Source organism: Panthera tigris, chromosome A1, assembly GCF_018350195.1.
Source record: "Panthera tigris isolate Pti1 chromosome A1, P.tigris_Pti1_mat1.1, whole genome shotgun sequence".
In the NCBI taxonomy this organism is placed as follows: Eukaryota; Metazoa; Chordata; class Mammalia; order Carnivora; family Felidae; genus Panthera; species Panthera tigris.
The window spans coordinates 120,565,338-120,580,346 of NC_056660.1; the positions used below are offsets into that span (position 1 = coordinate 120,565,338).

Consider the following 15,009-nt stretch of genomic DNA (forward strand, 5'->3'; position numbering starts at 1 on the left):
ATTTTTTGAGTACCTATTATGTGCCAGACAATGTACCAGCCACTAAGGCCACAAGAGTGAACAAGACCACATCCCTGCAAAGACCTTGAGCTAAGGCAAGAAATCAAAAGCTGACACTCCTGAGCACACGCTCTAAAACCTCTCCTTTTACTGTCAGACGCTGATGTGATCATTGTTATAACAGTGAGGAAAAAATACGAAAGAAAGCAGAGTGAAAGCAAAACCCTGAGGCAGACAGAAAAGGTGGGTAAAGGGTGGCCTCACACCCCCACGAAGACCCAGTCCCTGCACAGATCCAGCCCCTGATTAAGTGCTAAGGAAGAAATAAAATATAGTACAAGAACAAAGAGTAAAGTGGAGGGATTACTTTCACAGTGTGTTCCAGAAATTTCTCCACAAAGCTGAGACTGTAAAGATGCAAAGTTTGAGGCAGACACAGCAGGACTTGAGGCAAAAAAGAGCTCAGCATGTTCAACTGTACCTGGAGACAAGGAAGAAAAGTGGAGTCAGATAGGAGATAGGCTGGAGTTAGGGAAGGGACCACATCACAGAGGGAGTGGTAGAGTCATGGCACAGACTGAGAGATCACACTGCCCCTTCCAATTGGCAAAACATATTGTTATTCCCTGGATCACATAGAGTGCTCACCAGTAGCCCAGAATTAAGGTCAGCATCACTACCTCCTTTCCATCTGGAACCACATCCTCCTTTCCACCTTTCCTTTGTAGCTGCCTCCTTTTAACCTTAGTTCACAGTTAGAAACTTCATGCATCTTTTGGACTACAGACAATAACATTACACCAGAAGTATGTATTATGATAAACATCATTACAATAGCAGTCATATTGCAATATACACATGTAACAATAGGTACCTTAAATTTATATACTAATTGTCAAATTTATCCAATAAAAATAAATACCAGAATAAGCAAAAATAAATAAATAAACCTCCTAATTCTCATTTCACCCTTGCATACATTTTGTGTCCATTTTGCTCAGCACACCAAAATACAATTTTGTTTTAAGGCAAGGCCCAGAGAAACTACCACGGTACTTTGCACACAGTAAGTCCTCAACAGTTGTTAGTTAAGCTGATATTCAGATGCAGGCATGGGCCTAAATGCTGGAAAGTATGAACAGTCCTAACTACAAGCTGGGAGGAGTTAAGGGGCAAAAGGATTCTCCCAGCTCAGAAGAAGAGGGGGCTGCTAAGTGGCATAGCAGGAAGGCGAGGCCCAAGCAAGCCTTTCTTGTACCATTCTTTAAACTGCTTTTTCTTCCCCCTAACCTTTGGGTGGAGAGACACGGACTTCAGAATGTGACCTCTTGGTACCCAGCCTCATGTAAATGTACTATCCATTTTTCTAGATGGAACAATTCAAATAAATAGAAAAACATGTTTTTAAATTATGCTTTTTGGCTAGGAAGAGAAAATAAGAATTGCCCTATTTTTGGGGAATGCCAACCAGATACCTCCGGGACTTTGCAAACCCCTCTATCAATTACATGCACTGAGCAAGCAGCAAGGAGACATTTGTTAATTGGAACTCTAATGACCAGCTTTTACCAATATCTAATTTAGGGCTACTGTCAGAAGCTGGGCTCATTTTCTCAAATAAGGAGGATAAATACAAGACTTTTAGCAGTGCAGGAAAGAAAAAGTCCAACTGTCAGGTGACTAAATCACAATATTTGGATAATATTTTCTGCTATTATTTACATTTAAACTAACACACACACACACACACACACACACACACACACACACACACACACACCCCATCTCATTTTTACCCAATATTTCCAGCATTCAGACCATCACTAGCTCAGTTAGGCAGGGACAGTACAGCTTCCTGGAAAAAGTGATATTTGATCTGATTTACAAAGGTGAGTAAGAATTCCAAAGGAATTCCAAAAGAAGGGGAGCCGTTTTGAGTAACCTAACACAGGTTCATTTAACACTATCCCAATTCTTATTTGTTTTTATTTTTAGTGAAAATGTAGTATCCAAGTGGGTCTAGGTGGGAAAGGATTGGAGAAACATAGCAGGAAGGCACTTAACGCCTAGAAAAACCCCTGTAAAATATGAAACAGTAAGTCTGGTGGTAGTAGTACCTACTGGATACTGAGCTACTAAGTCGTAGATAGCAGTGAACATTTTACACATATTATTTCATCTCTGCTCACAGAAATTACCATGGGGATCATTACTTCATTTTGAAGATAATAAGGCTCGGGTTTATAGAAGGTAAGACTCTCAGCTAAGGGTTCACAGTTAATTGTGGGGAGCACCAAGAATCACAGAGATTTCTCTGGAGGCCAGACAGTGCAGTGGTGAAGAGTATGGGCTCTAGAGTCAAAGCAAGAAAAGCATCCCAGGACACAAGCCTCCCCTAGATTTTTGTGTGTGTTTTCTTTTTTAAATCATCAAGTGTTGAATTCGATCTTCTTCACAACCCCTCCTAGCTCCATGCTCCAGTCTTCGCAGTCTGGCCCAGGGCTGGACCACACCCCCCATCATTCTTCTCTTTTATGATCCTCCTGCACCAGCTCCCAGCTCCCAGCCCCCTCTCCCAGTTCTCTAGACAGAATAGAGCCCAAAAGTGAATCCAAGAAGAAAGCTTCTGGTTATATTCTATCACTGAGGGGGACGCTGGAGAAAAAAATGCACTCCCTCGATGGCTGCAGTATTAACAGTAGTGCTTGCTGAACACCAGAAGGACTCTTGAAATAAAGAATTAATGGCTTCCAGAACCAGCATCAGGGTGATTGGTGCCACTGGGGGCTCTGCATAATTTAGTGTTACACTCTCAACGAAGAAATACCTTTGGGCAAGAGCCTAAGTTTCTTTTGAACCACATGAATCGTCAGAAGGAATAGGAGGAGAACAGGGTGCAATGTCAGAGATGCTAATATCAAAAATATATCTCAAGAGTTTGGATAATATTGTCTCAAAATATATACAAGTGGCAAAATACCCTAATACTTATAAATTAATCGACTGTCTCCCGAGACACATACATGTAATGAACTGAGCTTTAATATTTGTAGATGTTTAGCTATTTCATCTACAGTCTTTGAAACTTGTATGTACAATTGAGCCCCCCAAATTTTTTATAAATCTTATACTCTGGAGAAAACGTGGGATCACTTAACCTTCCAGACTGCCTTCTATTTCAGCTCTGGGAAAATAGAAGGAGCTAATTTGATCTTATTCCTCACATTAGAAAGCAGTTCCTGAATGCCTTCCTTATGCCAGGTATCAAGCTACAGTCTGGAAATAAAGGTATAAAATGCTCAAGAATGGTGACTTTCAACAGGTGTTTGAGTGAAAACATTTACTTCCTTAACTGTCTTTCATATATGCATTCTTGTTTTTTTTTCCATGTTTGAGTCAACACAGTCTCTACCAACTTCATGGTATGCTATTTGTCTTTTCTTTGCACCAAGCCGTACCCAACTTTATGCAGCATTACATGACCCACTCAACGTGACATTCTGACAGACATGGTATTAACCATACGAAAAAATGAGCTCGCGCATTATTATTTACCATTTGACAACCCACTTAGGCTAGGGCTGCTGATTGAGATCCACTGACTACAGGTAATCAAAACACTGGATGGCTTCACGTAGGAGTCAGTGAAATCCTATAACCCTAAGTACTTTCTCCACTGGTCTGTCACATTGCCTGAAAATTCACACATGAACAAGATCCAACAACCTAAAAAAGAAACCAGCCAACAAAAAAACAAAGCATTCATTGTGCTTGGAGGTACTCTTTGGAAGAAAAAGGTACATGAGCTATACATGTAAGAATAACTTATTCTAAATGGTAAATGGTCAACAAGTTAAAAGCAAAGACTGACACAATGTGACCCCGGATGCTGGGTGAGTTTGAAAAGGAAGAATTAACTGAAGGAACAGATTGTATTTTCCCAAGGAAAGAGGTCCCTGCCCTGACAGTGGTAAACATCTCAGAACAGGGAAGAAAACAGAGCATGGCCAAAGGAGGGATGACCAGAAGCTTCAGTTTTATCAAGTAGTGCCTAAATGAGATGCATATACAGGATTCTGTTTGCAGATCATTTTTTCCCAGTTATTATTTGATACCTCTGGGTAGGAAGCAGGCACTTGTCTAGATCAGTATCCCACTGTGAATGAATCCTGGCAGCTGCTGCTCTTTACCCTACCGTGGTGCTGATGAAATTTCAAGCAAAGACAACCAATGAACCAATCATTCCTACCTGCTGGCCATCTGCTCTTTGGAAACAAGTCGTGGAATCACCGAGAAAACCAGGGAGATGTCAAATCAAAGAAAAAAAATGATTGGCTAGGACTACATTCACATATGGGGGAAAAGTGTCTCCCAGGTGTTCTGTGCAAGCTCATTTTGGCCATAAGGCATTGATTGCTTTTCTGATCTGTTCCTTTCCTGGTTTCCCATATGGGTTTAAACCCCATATTCACTATTTGCTACATTATAGTGTAGAGAGAAAGATAAGATCAGTTGTGCTTTGGTAAGCAGCGACCTTGCCTTCAAATCAGAAGTGCAGCTTCTATACATGTAATCTACAGTGAAATTTAATATAAGGACTTCTGATTCCCTTGAAATTCCAAATTCAGTCTTCAGGGGCAAATAAGAGACATAATCAGTCTATAACATGTTACATGTTGAGAGAAGTGCCATGTATGGAGAAGCCATGGATCATTTCCTCAGAGACCCAGCATCTAGTTGGAGAATCAAAAATCATGGATAACCAATGCAACATGCCTGCCTCTTCTTGCCTAACCTGCTCCATGACAGATATTACTTACAGATCACGGTGTCCTTTCCTGCTGATCTCACATGCAACCTCACAATCTTCAACACAGCATTCCAATAGCCAACATCCATCTTTCAGAGTGAAGACACGATCTGAAATGTATTTGCCATCCTTGGTCATAATTTACTATGAAAAGCCAGGTTTTGTGAGACAGACAGTAAGGGAGTAGGGATTCAGACAGAAGTTTCATGTAGGAGCAGGGACATAAACTAACTGCAGACATTTGGGTAGAATGTAAAAAGTCAAACAGACTAAACATGTTCATCTGCCCATAGGATGTACCATTTGAGAGACCAAAGTAAGGAGCTAAGAAGAAGATATGCCTTTTTTTTTTCCCAAGGGTCTCCCCAGAAGCTGAGCTCTTCCTGAAATCCTACCTGAAAGCACTCCCTACCCCAGGACAGTACCTGCTGTGCTGTGCACAGTACTTCCTGTGTCTCCCCACTCCTCACTGTAAGGAGGCCGAGTCACTGCTCAGAAGCAGCATAGCACATCGCGGTGGCTCCCACCCCCAGACCTCAGTCTTTCATGAGTCACCTGGACCATTTTTGCCATGCCCATGTGTCATGCTGTTACTCACTTATTGTTTCATTTAAATCAACTCAACTAATTTTTCATTTGAATCAATTTTAAAAGAGAAATAATAACTACCACTAGAAAAGGCAGTACCACTTAGCTCCATTAATTTAAATAGGAAATAACTACTTTTAAAAGGTATTTGTTTCTATGTCCCCTACAACTATCTCTTATACCTCTGTTAATAGGTCTATGTACCACACCTGCTTTAATGGTTCAGAGGCTAGGCTTTGAAGCAAGGCAGACATGAATCCTAACTCCGGCTCCATCATTTATTGGCTGGGAGGCCTTGAGCACGTAAACGCAATCTCGAAATTTCTTCATCTGTAAAATTGGTAAGTAATAGAACCCACTGTATAGTGCTATTCTGAGGATGAATTAAGGAAAGGACTGTCATGTGCTGAGCAGAGCACCCAGTACCCATTTTTTTAAGAACTTCTAAGTCATTCCATTTTATCCTGGTTTGGAACATCAGTTCCAGCTCAAGCCATTTTCTATAGCATCAAGTATCACAGAGGAGTGAAAACAACACAGGCTTGGACATCAGGTGTGTGATTAAATCCAGGCTTCATCACTTCTGCAAGTGTAGCCTGCCTAAGTTACTTGTTTAAACTCTCGGTTGCTTCATTTGCAAAATTAATAGTGGTAGGTATCTCTCATGACTGAGGCATGTAAAGGAGATCATAGAGAATGCTGGCATAGGCTGTTGCTTGATAAACAGTAACTCTTTTTTTATACAGTATTGTGTGTAGGTTTGCTTTCAATTCCCGAAAACACAGGTACAGACAGGCTTTTGAAATCCCCAGTTGTTCCTCTCTTTAGACCTGCTTTATTGTAAAACACTGGATTCTCTAAAATAATCGTGTCATCTTCCAATATGAGCAAGCAAAAACAAGACTACTAAGGCAGCAAAATGAGGGAAACTCTCAATTTTCAAACTTTCACATCCAAGAGCCAGATTCCTTCCTACATGGCCTCTGGTTCTTTGCAAATGAGGAGTTTCCTTTCTTTCATTAGAATGCAAACTTGATAGGACTCTAAAATCCTTTGGCTGATGGATCTGGGTGAAACTCCCCTCAGCTAACTGGGGGACAGGCCAATTCTCTCAAGTCCAAAGCTCTCAGGTTCCTACTTTGTGAATCTGTGTCTTTGAGCCACTGAAAGAACACACACCCCACTGTGTGGCAGTGCCCCATTTCCAATGGAAGCGCTCACCATAGCCTTTAACCCAAAGGGCCTCACCACCTGCTGTGGGAAAACTTCTTTGGCGGGTGGATGGATCAGCTCTGTCGGCATTTATTCTTTTGCCTTTCAGTTTAGTACTCCCTCTCTGGCAGTAACTATAGAACTGCTTTCCTGAAGTGGACTCATGCTACCAGAAGCGGTCCGGAGACCCGTAACTCATTTCACAGCAGCTGCCAAGGAGCTGTCAGATGGTGGTTCTTATGGTCACAGGTCAGATTTAAAGCTGTGACCTCAAAGAAGTGCATGTGCTTCTCATCCCATTAAAAGGAGCTTGAGCTAGACAGTGGCCCCCATGGAGTCCATCAACTTTGTTTTGTTTGCTGCGCCACAGCCGTTGCTTTCATTGAGAGAAAAGTTGTAGCCTCTCTTAAAAACTGAGATTTCACTCCAAATATTTTTCCCACTCAGCACTCATACATTTACTTCCTCAAGTCAAAAAGATTAAAGTTTTCACTCTACAATACAACCCAAAAAGCGTAAACCAAGAGTCAACCCAAGAGAATTCACATCTCATGGTGGCATCCATATTGGCTACATTCAAGGTGGTCTGGAATAGGACATAGGTTTCGACTAGAGAGGGAGTCAACAAATAACTAGAATTGTGTCTTTTGGAACAATACTATGAGAAGGATTAAAACTGAGGAAGAGGGTGGTCAGTTAGCAAGGTTGGCTAAACATGCAGGATTGGGAAAAGACAGCAATTCTACCATACATTTTCTGACTCTAGTCCGCAAATATTTTATTTCTTTCCCAAGCTGTTGTCATTGCCTCCACATCAGCTTTCCCGCCTACAAGTCTTCACACTCCAATGCTTTTTCCATTTGTCACCATACTCAGTAATTAACTAGGCACATGTCCCCTTATCATTCTTCCTGTGGCTCACATTGTCCACAGTCCTTAGTGTGGTGTTTAACACCCTACAAAATACAGCTCTAAACCATCTCTCATCTCTTCTCACCACAACACAGGGCCCTGGTTACCCCAAATTTCTCACTTTCCCTGAAATGTCCCTATTTGTATATGTTGTTCTTTTTTTCTCCAAAATGACTTTACCTACCATACATTGTGAAATTTTACCCATACTTCAAGCCTCAATTCAAATGTCCCTCCTTTCTATCCAAGATTCCCTGAGAACTTTTTTCCTACGATGGTGATGTTACTGTTTACATAATAGCCTTACTAATGAGGACTCTCGTTTCAAGTGATAGAAACCAAACTGGCTTAAGACATTAAAAAAATTATTAATTTGCTATTTTTCTTAAATTTATTTCAGAGAGAGATGGAGTGGGAATCCCAAGCAGGCTCTGTGCTGTCAGTGCAGAGCCCAATGCAAGGCTTAATCTCACAACTGTGAGATCATGACCTGAGCCAAAATCAAGAGTTGGATGTTTAATTGACTGGGCACTTGTGTGCCCCCCAAATTAATAATTTTGGAAGAAGAATATACTTTTGGCTCATGTTAAAAGAAAATTTGGAAATAAAGTCTTGAGACATAACAGGATCGAGGTGTTCAAGTCACTTCTTCACAGCTGATTCCTTCATTTTTAGGCATTCTTCTTTGTGTTGGCATAACTCCAACCCAGTCATTTCCCACTTGGGGGATGCTCCAACTCCACGTCTACATACAGGGAGTTTTCTAATGGTTCCAGTAAAAGGCCGAGAACGGAGTTTTATTGTCCTATCCTGGGTCATATGCCTACCTCTTGACCAATCCTTATGGTCAAAAGGATAGAATTTACTGAACTGTTCAGGTCTGGGTCACAATCCACCCCTGAAGCAGGAGAGGTAAATCAATTCTACCTTAACCATATGGACATAAAACAGTGGTAAAGACTGGGTTCATCAAAAGAAAATGGCAGTGTTGTTTCCAGAAAAAGGAGGTATCTATTCCAGGAACAGAAAATAACTTTATATCCACAATGACCAATTTTGAGCTTATATGTCCATTTTCCCCAGAGAGGGGAATCTATCTCACCCATTTATAGCATCCAGTGGCAGAGCTTCAAGGACAAGATAAGGACAAGCACTTTTCCTTAACTCTTTGGCACTGTATGGGAGCTCCATTTCAGTCTCTTGGGAACATGATTATTAATTCTCTGTGTTTACTGAGTATTCCCTCTTTCTGTGAAGCAATTGAGGAGTCTTGGTGCAGCTTGCAGACACAAGCATTTCTCGAGTCCTTGCTTGACAAGCACAGAAGGGAATTTATGTGAAGTGTTCTGTGATATGTATTGTGTTTACTTGCTAATGAATTTTATTCCAGTTTCTGTGTTTATTTATAGCACACTGATTCAGAAATGATGCAGTCATTAAAAATGGCTTATATGTGACTGATTTAAAATATTTACAACCTCTTATTTTAACAACAAAAGATAAAGCAGTTGAAATGAATAAGAGAAGCTTTTGTTAATGGCAAAAGACAAAATAGGAAATGAGAAATCTCTAGTCAATGTAGATATATATGTATGCATTGTACCTGGACCTTTATCTCAAATTATATTTGCTTTTTAAGTCTCAATACACAAAGAAAATCCCTGATCACTCAAGGATAATCCCTGAAAAGTCTAAGAAGCTTGCATGAATATTAGCCTTACAGTTATTATCTTCAGTGGGGTTTTTTTTTTTTGTAGCTCCCCAAAGAGTCCCATTCTGTGCCTGATAGGGGAAACACTGGCTTTCCAGTTTTAAAGACCTGATTCAAACTCCAGCCTGCCATATTCTGGCTTTATTATCAAGAAAAAACAACTTGCTCAAAAGTATTCCCCTTCAATTACAGAGTCCACAATGACATTGATTCCAAAGGGGCAATATTGTAACTCAGACACATTTCTCTAATGGGAAGGTGCACATTATATTTACAACCACATCTAGCACTTATTTTGTGCCATGCATTGTTATAGTTTCCGCAGATAATTATTTACCCATTTAATCCTCCCAACAGACCTCTGACACAGGCACTAATAGTATTCCCACTACTGCCTAGGATTTCACTGGCACTGCATTCCATGCTTCTTACTGTGTGATCCTGAATCCTTTATCTTCAGTAAAGTGGCTTTGGAGTGAGGCAAGTCCAGGTTCAACCTCCATCTCTACCACCTACTAACTAGTTAGTGACTTGGTCAAGTTATTTCATGTCTCCTAGCCTAGATACTCATCTGTTATATGGTGATAGTAATATCATATAAATCCCTTAGCACTATACCTTGCTTTCAAATGTTAGCTTTCTTCCTGTAGTCATAAGTATGCTAATTCCTAGCATAGTTAAGTTAGGCTAGTGCCTAACTCTAGCTGCTCAGTGGGTATGGCCTTTAGGAACATATTCTAAGGAGGGTACAATTCTAGAAATCACCTAATGATTTCAGACAGAGACAGAAGGGGTGGGTTGGAGAGATAGTATTTCAGGCTTGATGCTCAAAATCAAGTTCTGACATTAAATCATCCAATTCATTTTAGGAACGTCAAGCCAGCTTGTGAAGATCTGCCAGTGGTCCAAAAGTCTTATTAGGATTTCAGAGAAGAGCTAGGCTTTTGATCTTCACACTCAAGAATATCAAAGTTGACTCAGGATTCCCTCCAATAGAGTAAGTGAAAAAGTGCTAAAATGATCTCCACATAGGGATTATACATGTGAAATCCTTCCACAAAAGATAGGGAGGCCCTACCCAAAGGAAAAATTTTGGCCCCAGTAACCATTCAGTTCATGTCTTCTGACCATCTACTGACCAAAATCATCTGCACAGGCAATCTAATGGATTGTACTAAAATGAAGCATTAATGTGTGTGTGTGTGTTGGGGGGGGACCACAAAAACAACCCATAAGGGTGATCAAGGGCATATTTACATGTCCTTACAAAAACTCTAAGAATCAAGGTAAATCACTGCAGAAAAAAAAGAAGGTACAAAATTTTGTTTCCAAACAATTCGCTAGTATATGACCTGTAGAAACAGGGCCATATGTAACCAGAGTTCCTTCATCCTAGCTGACCAAATATAAATATCGTTCATTCCATGGCAACAATTCATTGAGCAACTTCTTTCTCACAAAACAAATTGTCCTCAGAAGCACATCCTCATGCTCTCCAACCTCCCTACATTTCTCATTGGCAGGAAACATCACAATTCATGAGAAAATTACTTAGGAAAAGCAATGGAATTACCTTTAAATGGCCACATGAAGGCGGATGAGCACTGAAAAATACTAGATTATGAATACTGGATAGGAAACATTGAATAGGAAAACAAAGGGCAGATTGGATATTGGTTTAAAATTAACAGCAATGATCAACGCAACATATGAATGTCAATAAAAGGCAACCACGGGTGTTGTCCAAAGCCAGTGCTCTTCACTAGCACACTATACTATATGTAGGTTTAGAGCCTACTGTTTGGATGCCTTCATCCCAATGCTACCAGAACACAATGGACTAAAAATTCCCATTGACTACACTTCTTGGGAGATACTGTTTTTAGACACAGACCCTGCTGCAATTGCCCAAACTGAACTACTTGCTTCCATTCTGTTCCCCTCCAGTCTGTTTCTCATCACAGCCCAGATGATCTCATTGAAATTTAAGCCTGGTCAAGTCGGTCTCCTGGTTAAAATCATTCAGTGGCTCTCCAAACTTATGGGGATAAAGACCAAAACCCTTCATATGGCCCAAGACCATACACATGTCCCCTGCCTGCCTCTCCAACCAGCTCCCATCCCCTTCCCTCTCTGCTCTAGTCCTCTTCCCACAGGATTTACACATGCTGATTTCTCTTTGGAATTCTCTTCCTTCTACTCTTCACAAAATTAGCTCATTCTTCACGTCTAGCTAAACTGTGTCTTCCTCAGGGAAGCTTTCCGTGACCCTCAGATTTGCCAAATCCCCTTAGACCTTCTCACAGCACCATGTACCTTGTTTCAGAACACTTACCCATTTCATTTTGCATTTATTTGAGAGGTTAATGGACTGATTGCATTTTGCTCATTAGCCTGTGTCATAGTCACCTTGGGAAGCTGTAACAAGAGACAGGATGGTTTAAACATTTATTTCTCACAGTTCTGGAGGGTAGCAAGTCCAAGATCAAGGCACCAGTACATTTGGAGTCTAGTGAGTCCTGCTTCCCTCTTCACAGGCAGCCATCCTCTCAGTGAGTCTTCACATTGGCAGAAGGCACAAAGGAGCTCTCTGGGGTCTCTTACACATTCATGGGACTAACACATTCATGAGGGCTCTACTCCCATGACCTATTTACCTCCCTAAGGCCACACCTCCTAACACCACCACACTAGGGATTAAATGTCAAATATATGAATTTGGGGAGGACATAAGCATTCAGTCTTCAACAGCTCTAAGCTCCAGGAAGACAGAATTGATGCTGTGCTTGCTGGTTTATAGCTTGGTTTCTAGCATACTCTATGGCACATGGCAGGTGCTTGGGGGGGGGGGATGGTTGAATTAAAAATCAAGTCAGAGAACCCAAGAGTTCTACTCTCCATTCTCTTAACCTAAGCATCCCATTCCCTCCTGAGCGCCAGTCTCTATCTCCTTTGGCTCCACAAACTCCATAGAGTCAGACTCAGCCCCAGGATCTATAATCCATGCATGGTGTAGCCAGAGCTGGGGCTAGAAAACAACTACAATTCCTTAATTTTGTACTGTAAATAATGAATAAGCAAACAAGTAAACTAATTGGCAATATAGCATATGATTAAGAGCGCAAGTTCTGAAAAATACAAAGGGTAGGATTTTCCCATTAATGAAATGTGTACCTGGGTTTGTTACGTAACCTCCCTGAGCATCAGTTGTTTCACCACAAAACAGTGATAATGATACTGATCTTCTAGGCTTTTTGTAGGTTTACAATAAGCTAATATATGCAAAACAGCCCAGAAATGCGAACTATTATTAACAAACCAAATTCCTACAACTACAGAAATGTTCTCAAAGTTGCCTTCCTAAGAAACCAAACTGTTTAATAAAATGGTGGGATGATTTAAGGTAAAAGGGGTTTAGAACTATTACTGTAGGGATTCCAGGCAGAGGACATAGTTAGTATGAATAATTCATATGGCAAAGTGCTTGACTTTTTGAACCCAGTTAGTCTATATGGTGCTCAGAATTCCAACAGAACTTTCAACTCCAAAAGAGTAGTGAAATCAAGGTCAGTTCTTCTGTTTCACAGAGCTAAGTCACAGATTAGATTCCTTCCATTAAAACCTTTCTTGGAGCGCCTGGGTTGCTCAGTCAGTTGAGCGTCCGACTCTTCAATTTGGCTCAGGTCATGATTCCAGAGCCGTGGGATCAAGCCACACATCTGGCTTCATGCTGAGCATGAAGCCTGCTTGAGAGTCTCTCTCTTTCCCTCTGCCCTTCTCCCCCACTTGTGCACATAATCTCTCTCTTTCTAATTAAAAAAAAAAAAACTTTCTGTTAGTAAAATAAGTCAGATAAAGACAAATACTCTATCATCTCACTTATAGGGGAAATCTAAAAAATCTGAACTCAGAGAAACACAGAGTATAATGGTTGCTATCAGGATGTGGTAATGAGGGGATGTGGAAATGAGGGGATGTTGACCAAAGAGTACAAACTTCCAGATACAAGATAAGTTCTGGGGATCCAATGGACAGCATACTGATGATAATTAATAATACTCTATTATATACTTGAGAGTTACTAAAAGGATAAATCTTAAATGTTTTCACCACACAAAAGAAATGGTTAATGTTATTTAACGTGAATGTTAGCTAATGCTATGGTGGTAACCATTTTGCAATACCTAAGTTTATCAAATGAACATATTATACACCTTAAACTTGTGCAGTGTACTATGTCAATAATACTTAAGTTGAGGGGGAGGAAACTTTGCTATGTTAATTAACTCACTCCCTTTATTAAAACTTGGTGTTATACTACCACTTAATTTTGACAACAAAAATCAGTGTAAATAGCAGAATTCTGCCTATCTTCTCTTACATAAGCTTTTTATCACAGGTCAGGAACATTTTCCAATGTCTGTGCAAGAGCCTATGGTCTATGAATGTTCACTGGAATCTCACACTTATAGCAGACATTACTAATCAATCAGAAGGTCCTTTACTGCTAAAACCCATGTGGGGTTTCTTAAACCTTCTCATAACAGAGCTCCAGGAGTTATACCCCTTGATCAGCATAGACGTGTGAAATATAACCTATATTTCATGCTGAACCTAAGGAAATTGTTCTACAAGAGACCAGAAAACAAGTTATCATAACTAGAAACATAAGTGTAAACCTTATGAGGCACCACCCATAAGGTCTAGTCTTAGAACATTATTGCAAACAAAGAACTACAGTCCAGAAACAAAAGTATTAATTTTAAAGTAACTCAAGTTCTTAATTTGCATTCTAAAGTACTCTGAATGGGATATACTGAACTCAAGAATAATTTAAATGTTGACTTTCTTTTCCCTCCACTTCCTTCATATTCAACTTCTTCCATGGTTCACTTGTACAATCTTCAAAATATTTGTCACCCAGACCTGTAACAGACCCTTCTCACCCTTGTCTTACCAATTTCCTCTAATTTCATATTATGAAAATGCAAAAAGCCACTGTGGAATGACATGGAAGGGGCAGTACCAAAAAAGGGTTAAATCAGTATCATCTTTAACAGCAGGGGGAGAGAAGAAATGTAAATTCTCACACTTTAGAAATTTTTGGATAGCTCTAGCTTATGATTTTAGGTCATTACATCTCCATATCTCTACTTTGAGAATCAACATTTCCCATTGTTGTGCTGGAGTTTACAAAAGAGTCCTAATAAGCTAAATCTAAAAGCAGCTTTGGCATAAGGAATGACTTTTTTGAAGCTAATACTCAGAATTCCCCACAGAGCCTGGGGTGGGGGGTGGGGGGAAGAACATGCCATTTCAAATGATGAGAGCTCATTTCTGCCTGTATAGCTCCTCTCTCTCATTTCTTCTTCATGTAATAGAAAATGTGGAGGGAGAGGAGAGAGACTGCTTGAGATAGTCACCCTTGATCTCAATCATTAAAGGTACCCAAAATTCAAAATAAGTACAAATTCCATTGGCTTTTACCACATCTCAAAACAAGCAGGCTTTGGGCAATGAAAATTTCACTAAAAACAAGAAAAATGAGTGATAGGAAATAGAACCCATAGCCATCATTTCCCTAATTTTAATCCTTTAGAGTTAATCTTTCCACTAATATACAGAATTTTTCTTCTACTTTTGGAAAATACAAATTTTCATACTGACATCCATTTTTTTGTTTTTTTTTTTTAATTCTGAAACGTTTCTGGGATATGTACCTTACACAGCTTCGAACCCGAGTCTCACACATCCTTCACAAGGGTTCTTTCTCTAG

General features: G+C 40.1%; 1 long non-coding RNA gene across 1 annotated transcript in view; it reads right to left on the reverse strand.

The window, feature by feature from the left end:
- LOC122238637 overlaps positions 1 to 15,009 on the reverse strand; it is a 69,173-nt gene that overhangs the window by 16,833 nt on the left and 37,331 nt on the right. Inside the window, exon 2 of the long non-coding RNA XR_006217655.1 lies at positions 4,821 to 4,920. This is a non-coding gene — a long non-coding RNA (uncharacterized LOC122238637). The remainder of the gene's footprint in view (positions 1 to 4,820; positions 4,921 to 15,009) is intronic.